Raw genomic sequence first — 13,272 nt, 5'->3', positions numbered from 1 at the left:
ACGCCAGCCCTGATTCCAAACTCTAACCTTAACCAACTTCGAAAGAGTCGCCTAAGCTTAACCAGTGATAAACTAGGAGTTAGGTCGTTTGCAGGCTGTTCGACGCGGAAATGGGCAAAGACACAGCTCGTCACGCGATTGGGCGCACATGTCACATGACCAGAAACGTCAGTGGCCAATCAGATCGCAAACATGCAAACATGGGTTAGGATAAGAATAGACGCAGTTAGGATAGCCGAAACCCGACCAATATTTTGCTGTTGACTAAAGACATGCATCGATATTTGAAATGACATTTTTTTATAAATACAAAAAAATACTAACCTTCTTACTGTCCTCTACTATCATGCACTCTTCCTAATATACTAACATACACTCAACACTGTAGCACTCAAGTTTGAACACTTTGATGAACATTGTTACTCAGCTGATAGAGTTGTGCCCTTCCTGCTGACGTGTCGTACAAAACTTGTAGGTCGCTTTGGATAAAAGCATTCAGCTAAATTACTAAATATAATGTAAATGTATATCTGCATTAAAATGTCGAAACGCGACTAACCTATGTTATTATTGTGTTGTGTGTATTTACGTTATCCCACATTTTTCCAACAATGGTGAAACCTAGAGAAATAGCATCTGAGCTAGCTAGCTACCGGTCTCTCTGTGATGGAGCGCAATTATTATCACCGTTTGCTGGGTGTCCCGTCATGGGAAGCTGTGCCCGTAAGGCATACGAATGTACAGGTGAACCAAACGAGCCTCCAGAATATTAGTGGACAAGAAGACGAGTAAAAACAAGGGCATTTCAAGATGGAGAGAGCTTTCTGACAAACGGGTGTTCTACTAGACAGGTAAGCAACGATTTGAAAGATGAGGCTCCTGTTTCAGCACTTTGAGTCTGCAGAGGTTGGTAGAAGCAGCTGTGGATGTTCTCTACCTTTTTCTCAAAGAAGGTAGCAAAGTCCTAGGCAGAGAGAGTGGAGGGGGAGTAGAGGAGGCTTTGGCAGTAGTAATGTCTTTGGAGAATGCTGACGAGGTAGTGAGTAGTAGTAGTGAGTAATGATAGTTATGATGAGAGGTCAAGCAGTGATGTCCCCAGTGAGGCTGGTCTTTCTGCACTTCCTCTCTGCAGCTCTCAGGCTCTGTCTTTCGTCTCTAACTACATCCATCACCCAAAAATCACTTTGATACAGTCATAGAGAAACAGAGGTTTGAACACACTGAAATAAAATATTTGCTCCTTACGTTTGTGTTGACTTGTTGCCAGATACCTGTTTTTGGGTTCCAGCTGAGAGGTAGGAGCTGGAAAACATAACGGTTCTGTAACTGAGGGGTTACAAAACCCTGACTGTATTAAAGATTGTGATAGATTAAACCACTGCTAGTTATGTACTTTAATTACTGGCCAGACAGTACATCAAATATAGATGGTGAACACCCACAAGAACACGGCATTGACAAAGAAATAGTATTTGAGGGTATTTTATTATTATGCAACATTAGGTTACAGAATGAGAATTAGGGTCGCGCTTGTATGGCGAAGAATATGCGTAAAGTCAGTCAATAGCATGAGTCACTAAGAATAGCAGGAATCCTACGATGGGTCTAAGTTGACACCACCTGTCGTATAATAGCAACTATAGAAGGCAACGCTGGTACCGCCTGGAGACAATGGGTTCCCTCCGGGGTGTAAGGCCTGGAGGGTAGAGGAATGTTCGGATACTCAGTCTGATTCAATGAAGAATAAAGAGACTCCACGTACAGGAGTCGGTCCTTATAAATCCCACGATCAGCAGCAAAGCAATAGTTGTAATCCAAATGCTCGATAGCACTGATGACAGCTAGCCAGCCTCTGTCCATGAGGCCAGCCCGAGTTGTAATCCTCACGAGGTTGAATCCCAAACGATAGTGGAAGTCAAAGAGGCTCTTCTCCGGGTAACACGTTCCAAATCAATATAATCCAACCGGTAATGGTTCTGCAATTGCCGACACTGGTTCTCCTGTGCAAATGTCCAACGGTTCTCCGACTAGGCCTCCTCGGGTGTGGGCGACGTATTTAGGCCACACACCCTGGCTAAGGTACACTAGCTAAAACACGACAAACCGCTGGGTAATGCTACGAACGAACTGTGGCCGCACGATATACAATAAATGAACGACTATTTACTTCACATTAGATTAGGTCGAACTTGACGTTACTGCATTAAACTCTGACACTTTACTATTCTATTCGCACATGTTCTCAACGCACGAGTTGCTCACTTCACCACGATGAACTACGTTGGCTTGTTTAGCTGGACAAGCAGGTGCTCGGGGTAAGGTGGGGTAAGGGTACTGCTGTGCGCACCTTGCGCGGTATATATACTTAAGTGACTATCTAGTCCCAAACCGCAGTCTTTGTCTGGTATCAATACGCTGTCTCCGGGCATGTTCTGACATGCCTGAACTTGTCTTTGAACCTGACGTTGGGGGCCTGCGAGCTGGCGCCTAGGGGCGCTGTCCAATAAGGAGAGCGAATATTACTCTGGTTTGAACGCAGGTAAAGGGATATTCCGTGTATATATAAATAATATACAAAGTATATCAAACAATAAAGGTAGATTCTCAGTTTTAATCTGGCCCTTCACAACAGCCGCCTCCTAATTAGTCCGCACCTAATTAGTTAAGGGAGACAGATTAATAGTACAGTCAACTGCTCAATGTCTGTTGTGGGGAGTAGGGCAGTCTACAAAGTCAGTGGGTCATGATCGTCATCAGGGGAGTCAGGGAGTCTCAGCAACTCTATCAGCCTCGCCACGGGTCGGGTGTAGATCCGCCCTTGGACAATAACTTCTGCCGCTCTGACCTTTCCGTCGGCACCAGTGATCACTTTGCTTACGCGGCCGGCCGGCCACATAGCTCGGGGTAGTGACTGGTCTATGATCATAACGACTGTGTCCACTTGTAAGTTGTCTCTGTCCTTTACCCACTTCTGACGGGTTTGGAGAGACGGTAGGTAGTGGAGGAGGAAACTGTTCCAAAACTTGTCAGCCAATATTTGACTGTACCTCCACATTCTTCGGCCGTTCGCTTCTTCAGGTCTGTACACCGTCTGTGGAAGCGCAGGGTCCAGCCGCTCCATCAAGAGAGTGTTGGGGGTGACTGGGTCGACATCTGCTACATCACTTGAGACGTAACCGAGGGGCTTTGAGTTCAATACTCCCTCGATCTCCGTGAGGACTGTCGTGAGGACTTCTTCCGCCACGGTCTGGGCCCCAAGCACGGCGTACAGAGCTGTCTTTATGGAACGTACTTCTCTTTCCCAGGTTCCCCCGAAGTGAGGGGTGTTCGGGGGGTTAAACTGGAATTCGATCTGATAGGGAGCGAGGTGGGTCTTAAGTTCTGGGCCCATGGCTTGGAAGCTCTCTCTCAACTCTCTTTCTCCGCCTTTGAAGTTTGTCCCGTGATCAGACAACAACGTAGACGGTTTTCCTCTTCGTGCTGTGAATCTCCGGAAGGACATGAGGAATGAATCCGTACTCATGGTCGGAAGGAGATCTATGTGTACTGCTCGGGTGGTCATGCACTTGAATACAATGCCCCACCTCTTCTCTGTCCCTCTTCCTTTCTTCACGTAGAGCGGGCCGAAGCAGTCCACGCCCGTGGAGTGAAAGGGCTTCTCGCCGAGTCGGAGGCGACAGGGAGGCAGGTCGGCCATCATGGGTATACTGGGCTGTGCTCGCCACTTGCGACAGTCTAGACAGGTCCGCTGGAAGCGTCGTACTGCTTCTCTTCCTTGCAGTATCCAATAACGACGTCGGATCTCAGCGAAGACTCTCTCTGCGCCAGCGTGGTGCACATCCTCGTCGTATTTCTTTATGATGAGCTCAGTGACCTTGTGTCGGGTGTTGAGGACTATAGGAAACTTGACGTCATCCGTTAAGTCCGGGGCCCGTCTCCGACGACCACCCACCCTGATGAGGCCATGGGTGTCGCGCTCAGGGGCCAAGTGGAGCAGTCTGCTGTCTGAAGGGATTGGCTTTGTTCCCTGCAGGCAGTCTAGCTCGTCGGGGAACGAGTCTCTTTGGGCTCGCTGTAGCAGAAGGAGTTCTGCCTCGGCGTAGTTCGATTCGTCAATGTCTGTAGTGGGGGGAACCTCAGGGTGGTGCCACAGGAATGTTTTTAGCTGCGCACTCTCAAAGGTGAGGCAGTCGTCTATGTTAGGGTCAGTGGGGACTGGGATGTGCGTCAACCCACAGAACATAGATTTCTTGATCTCTGCCTCCTCTTGACTAGCCTTCCGTGGGGTGGGTGTAGGCCACTCCTCCTCCGGGAGCTTGAGGAACTCAGGACCGTCACTATAGATATTGGGACGTGTGAGGTCATCTAGGGACATCCCCCGTGTGATGACATCAGCTGGGTTCTGTTTCGTGTCCACGTACCTCCAGCACGCTGATCCTACCAGGTCTTGAATCTCTGTGATTCTGACTCCCACGAAGACCTTGTATCTACAAGAATCGGACTGGATCCATGTGAGTACGGTCATGGAGTCTGACCACAGGATTGTTCTTTGCACCGGGATGGTGAGTTCACGTTGGATTAACGTGGCGAGTTGCGCGCCTACCAGAGCTGCGCAGAGCTCTAGACGCGGGATCGATTGTTGCTTGCGAGGGGCTATCCTTGAGCGAGCCAGGATGAAGGCTGTGTGTATTTCTCCTCCCTCCTCTCGGGCCCGCAAGTAGGCCACCGAACCGGAGGCCACTTCCGAGGCGTCACTGAAGACGTGCAGGTCCATCTGGCACGTCTCCAGCCGCACTGTGGGTGGGAAGTAGCTCCGGCGTATGTTCACATTTTGGAGCGAGCTGAGTTCTCTCTCCCACTCTCTCCAGGTGGAAGCTAGGTGGTCGGGTATGGGGTCGTCCCAGCCCTGTTCCTTGTCCCACAGCTCTCGTACAATCATTTTCGCCCGAGTGGTGTAAGGTAGGATACACCCCAGCGGGTCGTATTGACTTGCGAGTGTTCTGTATACGCTCCGTCTGGTGGTCGGTAGAGGGGTCGACCTTCCCTGCTCCGGGGTCAGGGGTGTGTATTTGTAATGGAGCGAGTCTGTTTTGAAGCGCCAGACTAGGCCCAATGTCATTTCCTGTGCTTCACCTGGGGTGGTCGCCATCCAGGTCTGGCTGCTTGCTGCCTTTGTCTCTGGGGAGAGGCTGCGAAGTACTTGAGGGTCACTGCTGGCCCACTGCCGGAGATCAAAGCCGCCTTTGATCAGTGAGGCACAGAGCTTGAGCAGGAGGGCTTCGGCTTCTTCTGGCGTCGAGACGCTTTGCAGACAGTTGTCCAAACTCCTCTCTACACTTTGTCTGATCTCCTCGTCAGCTTCAGGGTCTTCTGTCACATGTTTTTGAAGTGCGAACGTAGCACAGCATGGGCTGCATGTGGTGCCGAAGGGGAGGACCTCCCATTGGTAGATGGATGGTTGCTCATCGTTGATCCTCTCTCTCCATAGGAACCGCAGCAGGGGCTTGTCCTCCTCCACTAGTCGCACCTGCAGGAACCTCCCTTTGATGTCGCCGCTGATGGCCACCTTGTCTTGGCGGAAACGTAGTAGTACGCAGAGGAGAGAGGGGCCGAGTGTCGGGCCGGGCAAGAGTTCTTTATTCAGATTCTGTAGTCCGATCTGGTAGCTGCAGTTGAACACAATACGATCCTTGCCATTGTGGTGGACCTTGTGGTGGGGCACGTACCAGGATTCAGTCGTCTGGTCGGCCTCTTGAATGTCAATTTTCTTTATGTGTCCCGCTGTGATCAGCTTGTCGATCTCAGCGCGGTACACAGTGGCTTGAGTGGGGTCTTTGGCTAGACGCCGCTCGGTGTTCAGTAGATATCGCTCTGTCGCTTCTCTTGAGGCGTGGAGGGTGGGCATCCCCTCTCGCCTCAAGAGTGGAGTTGCGTATCTCATCACTCCGTTGACCTCGACTCTCTTTGTCTTCTGCTCGAGGAGGGCTATGGCATAAGTGGCTTCCTTTGAGCGAACGAGTTTCTTTTCATTCTTAAAGGGCATCGCGTCTAATGTCCATAGCCTCTCGACGTGCTGCAAGAGGGTAGTGTCGTCTTCGTTTATCCTCGTGTAGAGGCAGCGAGGGGCTGTCGGTCGGTTGGAAGACCCGGAGAGGGGGCCTTGTAGTGTCCAACCCAGGCGGGTCTCGACCGCTGCTGGACAGCCTCTGGGCCCGATGTGGACCCGGTCCGTTGGGACGATGAGGTGTGCGTGGTCGGATCCTATGAGCAGGGTCGGGGTGGCATCGTCGATGAGCGGTATAGGTAGTTGACGTAGGTGCACGTATTTCTCCATCAGCTTTGGGATGGGGTAGGTGTACTGTGACAGGCCTATGTCATGGCTGGTGAAGGCGTTAGTGATGCTATACTGCTTCTCAGGCTGCTCGACCGCTGCTATCGTGAAGGAGACATTTTCACCCTTTATGGTCTTCAGGTCTCTTCTAATGGTCCGGTCAGGTCAGGTCATTGTTTCTTCGTTCCCCCGCAGACCCAGCCGGGCTGCGGCGGATGCGAGGAGGAGAGTCTTTTCTGACCCATCATCTAGGACGGCGTAAGTGTCCATGACCTTGTCCTCATAGCTTAAGAGCACTCGGACCACCTTCAAGAGCACTCGGGAGCTCCCGCTCTTCGCAGGGTCTATGTACATGACGTTCACTCTCGAGCTGCTTGGGGGTACGGGTTTCTTCTTGTTGCTGTCGTGTAGGACCTCCAAGTGGGCGCCGTCGCACTTGCTGCATCTTTTCTTTAGGCGGCACTCAGCTGCCATATGGCTGCGCGCGCAGCGGAAGCAGCGGCGGTTGGCTTTGATCCACTGACTCACCTCGTCAGCGGTCAGCTTCTTGAAGGTGTCACATTGAGACAGCCAATGTTCATTTTCACAGTACTGGCATACAATCTTCCACTTCCCCTTGGTGTGGGGGGTGCTGTGGTTCTTGTGCTGCGGCACTGACTCGGCCTGGTGCATAACTGTCACTGAACGGCGGTTATCGTTGGACCTCCGGGGTCCATCTCTTGGGCTAGAGCCACTCCACACGAATGTGTCCAGTCGTAGACTGCTAACTTCCCTTGCGAGGAAAGCAGCCAGGTCTAGGAGGGATGGCTCTGGGCCGTTGGGGTCACGGTGGTCTCTCTGCCGCCGAAAACGCTCTTGGCGGGCTGGAGGGAGCTTCTCCAGTATCCGCTCCACATTTGCATACAGTTCATATCTCCCCTTCTCCTTGTGGGACCCCAGCATCCCCACGAGGGATTGTACCTTGATAGAGAGGTCATCCAGTGCTCTATTGTCTTTGGCTGGGGGGAGGCGGTCGATATCTCGTATTTCTTGGATCACGTAATCCCATATGCGTCCATAGCGCACGTCGAGGGCCACCAGAGCCACGGAGTATGGGGTGCTTGAGTTGGAATATGCCAGCGCTATGTTATGCGCTCTGGGCACCTTGAGATGCTTGAGGAGGATGGCATATTTTAAGTTTTAATCTGTTTCAGTTCAGTTCAGTTTTAATCTGGCCCTTCACAACAGCTTCCATAGCCTGAAGTCTTATAGTCATACAGGTCCAAAGTGTATACAAATCCCACGGAAAATTAGTGTTTTTCAAAGGTTTTTGTAATGTGTGTACCGCAATAAATCTGCTGTCATTCATTCAGACGTGCAAGTCCAAACAAATAAATTGTTGGTCTTCTAACTAAATCCATCAGCCGCGGTCTGGGTGTGGAGCGGCTGGCAGGCTTCTTGGCAAGGGGGCAGAGCTTGTCAAAGGTGGGTGAGAGGGCTGATAGGGGTGGAGGTTGCCGTATCTGAAGGGATAGCAGAGAAAGTCTCACTCAAGGGTAGAGTTGACAGGATGTCGGAGCAGAGGGAGGAGGGGGACAGGGAGTGTCGGCTGCGTCTGAATGAGACAGGGTGAGTTGGAGTGGGTGGTTTGGAGTTTAGCATAAGAGTTAGTGAAAACTATACAAATAATTGTTCTGATATATGGAGGGGAGTTAGTGTGGTTTTAATTATGCTGGAGTCTGTTCCGGTTCCGGGTCAAGAATGGGTGAACGTCACTGAGCCATGCTGCCACCACTGTACTTTTATTTTACTTTAAAAAGCCTATTTTTTTTATTTCAAGATAATTGAACCACTAATATACAACATCCGTATCTCTGCCTGTATTATTCGACCCAAAAGAAAAAAGAATAACGATTGTGATGGCTGCGCGAGTCTTGAGAAGCGAGACCGCCCCGTGGATGGGGCTACCATGGCTAAGCTAATGGAGGAACTCAAACAGGCCTTCACCACGGAGTTCAGAACGGAGTTCAGAACGTTTACTGCCTCGCTCGAGTCTAGACTCGACGGCTTCCAACTGGCGATCGCAGACCATACCCAACGCCTGGCCTCCGTGGAAGACCGCCTGGATGTGTGGTCGGGTAGGATGGTGGAGCTGGAGGCAAGATGCACAGCTCAGGACGTAGTCATTGACAAGCTAAAAAACAAGCTAATTGATGTCGAATCACGCAGTCGGCGTTCTAATATACGCATCCTAGGCCTGGACGAATCCCTACACAGCAACCGTCCTAGTGTCTTTTTCGCAGAGGTCCTGGTGGAAATCATGGGGAAAGATATCCTCGCTACACCACCGGAGCTCGACCGATGCCACAGGACGCTAACACCCAAACCAGCGCCAGGCTCCAGGCCTAGGGCGGTGATCGCCCGCTTACATCACTACAAGATCAAGGAGACTATTATCCTCGAAGCTCGCAAAAGGAGAGGGAATCTGACATACAGAGGGAAACCAGTCTCGATCTTCGAAGATTACTGCCCCGAGGTGGTCGAGCAACGATCACAATATCGAGATGTCATGGGGCCCCTGTACAAGCGTGGATTTAAACCGTTGCTCCAGTTCCCTGCGAAGCTGATCATCCGAGCCAAGGACGGCGCGAGGATGCATCTACCATTGCCCAAGGACGCCGTGGACTTCCTGAGGACCCGGCCCAGAGAGATCCCGACACCGGCTTCACCAGAGCGAGACGCGGACATGATGCTGGCTCCACTGGGGCCGGACGCGGATCCGATGCTGGCTCCACCGGGGCCGGGTGCGGACCCGATGCCGGCTTCACCGGAGCTGAACGCGGACCCGATACCGGCCTCATCAGATCCAGACGTGGTAGTAGCTCTGGGCCGTTAGCATCCTGCTATCACACAGAGAGGGGTTGCATTTAATATTTTATTACATATGTGGTTATGGATGATTACTTGACGTTAGGCTTCGCCTGGAAGGTTATCTTTTTCTTTTCTCTCGCTATCTGACATAAGGGGAGGAGGGGGACAATTCTGTTCTATATGACTGTTGTACTGTTGCACGACTATAGCCACGGGCTAGGATGCTAACTGCTAACGTTCCGTTTCGGAAGGAGCGGGACCTATTCTATTTTGTTTCGGATTTTTCTGCCACGTTTATAACTTTTACGCGCTATACCAGCGCCCAGCCGTGTTTTGGTTCATTGCCACCGGGATGCGTTTACTGTTGCTTGCACGTTGAATGAACTGGGATCTCGTGGCTGCGCCAACCGGGCCGCGGCTATTCGAATCCCAACCGGCTCATGGGACCCGCATGGCTCTCATCAATGTTTGCTGCTGACGATGTCCTCGCTGGAGCGGTAGACAACCCCCTGCACAGTGCCCTCCTCTGGCGGGGAGGCCTAATTGTGTAAGGTCAAACCAGCGTCAGGGGAGATAACAGACTCACAGACAAGGTATCGCCCCCTCCCGGCCTGGTGGATATACTGCACGCCTGTTCTGTCGCAACATGCCTGGAAGATACACCCCCCCCCCCTTTTACCAATAGTTCTGGGTTCCAGCCGTTGACCTTCCTAATGGCTTATGGTTCAATTTGATTTTTTTCTTGTTTCTTTTACACTTTGAGGCACTTTTGTATACAGGGGAATGTGGCAGTTAGCCACTGAGATGGTTCTACGAATGGTAGGTTTGAAGTCTCTGGAAATGTTGGTGAGTCCCTGTGATGTTGGGGAAAGACCCACCGGTCCCACACTTTTATATGTTTTTTATGTCATTAATATTTGTTTTATGTATGGCTCAAAGTACGTGTGCATAGTGTTTAAGATAAGTGAATTCTGCATGCCCACAGGCTTGTCCAGGTCTGCCCCGCCTACACACCCCTCAATATTCTATGGCTACGGCTAACTCTGAGAGCTTCAAGCTCTGCTCCTGGAATGTTCGAGGTCTTCAGAAGTTAGCTAAGAGGAAGGCGATTCTGACCTTTTTAAAGAGGGAGAACGTCTCTATTGCTTTTTTACAAGAAACCCATATGGGGCCCAACGACACTGCTAAACTCAAAGAGCTGGGTGGGACAGGTCTTCGCCACAAACTATTCTACATTCAGTAGGGGAGTGGCCATATTGATCAATAAAAATCTCCTCTTTAGACTCATAACTTCCTCCTTAGATAGCCAAGGTCGCTATGTGATTATCAAAGGGGTTCTTAAGGGTAAAGAAATTACATTTATGAATGTATACTGTCCCCCAGGCTACTCCCCTGACTTTCTATCCAAAATATTTACTGAATTTAATGGCCTGGCCTCTGAGAATGCTTTTGTGGGCGGAGACTTTAACCTTATACCGTCTCTTGACAAACTCCCACCCAGTCTGGCTCCCCCCTCTAGGCAAGCAAAGATGCTCACATCCGATGTACAGACATCGGATTCTCAGATGTCTGGAGAACCCTTTGCCCGTCCGAACTGAAGTTCACCTTTTTTAGCGGTCCACACGAGAGCAACAGTAGAATAGACTATTTCTTCATCCCTTCCTCTAAGCTCTTTCTAGTATCGTCCTGCACAATCTGAAGTATCGTTTTATCGGATCACGGCCCTATATATCTGGTCTACTCCATGTCAGAAGAGAGGGCGCTGTCGAGGCGTTGGCACCTCAACCCATACCTCCTCAAAGATGATATGTTTGTCTCCTATTTCGAATCGGAATTTAAAATGTTCTACTCAATTAACTCGCATTCTACGGATAACCCGTCTCTGCTCTGGGAAACATCCAAGGTCTTTTCTCGCGGACTGATTATATCTTATGTATCATCCAAGAAACGCAAGAAGAATGAACAATGCAAACTTCTTGAATCCAAACTAGCCGATCTTGAAAATCAACATGTTTCAAACCCAGCCCCAGCTGTGATTATAGAGCTTACGGCCACCAGAACTGCGTTAAACACTCTTCTGATCCAGGACGCCGAATACTCTCTTAAATTTGCCAGACAGAGAATGTACGAACACGGTGACAAGCCTGGTAGGTGCCTGGCTAACTTGGCAAAAAAAAGGGCGGACACCCAAGTAATAGCCTCAATATCGGACTCCAACGGGATCAGGTCCTTTGACACCAAAACTATTAATAAAGAGTTTGCCTCTTTCTATGCCCAACTCTATAGGACCGAACGACCCGACGGTGCTCTCTCTGACATGCAAGCTTTTTTCGGTGACTTGCACCTCCCTAAGGTATCGAAAGATCAGAACTTGCTCCTTAACGCCCCAATTACGAAGGAAGAAGCTCTGGGCGCCCTTAAGGCTATGCCATCTGGTAAGGCTCCGGCCCCGGATGGTTTCGGATGCAAGTTTTATAAGGAATTCGGTCATATTCTTTTGGATCCCCTGCTGGCAATGCTTAATCACTCCTCTGAGGTGGGGATATTACCCCAGTCCCTACGGGAGGCTAATATTTGCCTTCTCCTTAAGAAGGGTAAATGCCCTGAAAAGTGCGCCTCCTATAGGCCTATAGCACTACTTAATTCGGACCAAAAGTTGCTCTCCAAGATCCTGTCCATGCGCCTTGAAAAAGTACTCCCTTTTATTATTAACGAAGATCAGACTGGTTTTATTAAGGGTAGGAACTCTACCGACAACATGAGACGGCTCCTTAATATCCTCCAAATGACTCGTGAGACAGACCACCCCGCGGTGGTTCTGTCTCTCGACGCGGAGAAGGCATTCGACCGTGTAGAATGGCCGTATTTATTTCTAACCCTCGCTGAATTTGGCTTAGGAGACACTTTTATTGACTGGGTCAAGGTTCTTTACAACTCGCGGATGTCGGCGGTCCTGACTAACGGACTTAGGTCTAACAACTTTCCTCTACAACGGGGGAACCCCCAGGGGGATCCTCTTAGCCCTTTACTATTTGACATGGCCATAGAACCACTCGTGCAGGCCGTAAGGCAGTCAGCCGAGATCTTAAGTGGGCGAGGGGGAACACAAAATCACTCTTTACGTGGACAACGTACTGATCTTTATATCTAAGCCTGACTCTTCAATTTCATGTCTAACCCGCATGATTTCCACATTTGGAACCTTCTCGGGGTACAAAATTAACTTTTCCAAATCCGAAGCAATGCCACTTGGGACACTTACATCCATTCCGATCCTGCCCGAGCCCTTCCCATTTCGCTGGTCGCCCTCCGGCTTTGTTTACCTAGGAGTATTTGTGACACCCACCTATGATACATTGTTTAAGGCCAACTTTCCCCCCCTTTTAGACACCATAAGGACAGACTTAGTTAGATGGGCCCCTTTACCGATCTCCTGGCTGGGTAGGATAGCCCTCGTCAAAATGAACATACTCCCCAGACTATTGTACCCTCTCCAAATGATCCCGGTGCTGCTGACAAACAAGGTTATCAAGGTGCTGGAAGGCTGGCTAAGCTCATTCATTTGGAATGGGAATAAACCGCGTCTGAAAATGGCCAAATTACAGATAGATAGTGAGGATGGCGGTCTAGACCTACCTAATATCAGACATTACCAACTAGCAGCACACCTTAGGGTACTGGTGGGCTGGTTCAGATCAGACCCACTGTCAATCTGGCTGGACATTGAATCCTCGCAATCTAAGTCCCCCCTATGGAACCTACTATTTATCAAAGACTTTAAGTCTGTTAGGAAAATGTGCCCCAACCCCATCACACTATGTTCCGTCAAGGCCAGGAAGACTGTCCGTAAGGTGGAGGGTCGAGCCAAGCTGACCTCTCCTCTTACCCCGATTGTAGGCAATCCTGACTTTAAGCCAGATTGACGCCAGCTTCAAGACCTGGCATAAGCAGGGCATAACTGATCTTGGCCAGACCCTAATTTCCTTTACTCAGCTGCAGCAGCGGTATGGCCTATTGAAAGCAGAATTTTTTAGATACCTACAAATTAGGCAGTTTATCACCAAGGACACCTCACTTTTAACTAACAGCCC

General features: G+C 50.1%; 1 protein-coding gene across 1 annotated transcript in view; it reads left to right on the top strand.

Annotated features, from left to right (window-relative positions):
• Positions 1–13,272, top strand: part of arap2 (ArfGAP with RhoGAP domain, ankyrin repeat and PH domain 2) — a gene marked incomplete at its 3' end in the record, with an annotated part of 497,512 nt that overhangs the window by 430,017 nt on the left and 54,223 nt on the right.

The sequence above is a fragment of the Notolepis coatsorum genome (assembly GCF_963971535.1).
Source record: "Notolepis coatsorum genome assembly, chromosome: 4".
NCBI lineage: Eukaryota > Metazoa > Chordata > Actinopteri > Aulopiformes > Paralepididae > Notolepis > Notolepis coatsorum.
The sequence above is the reverse complement of the archived record's forward strand: the minus strand, read 5'-3'. Positions and strand labels throughout refer to the sequence as shown.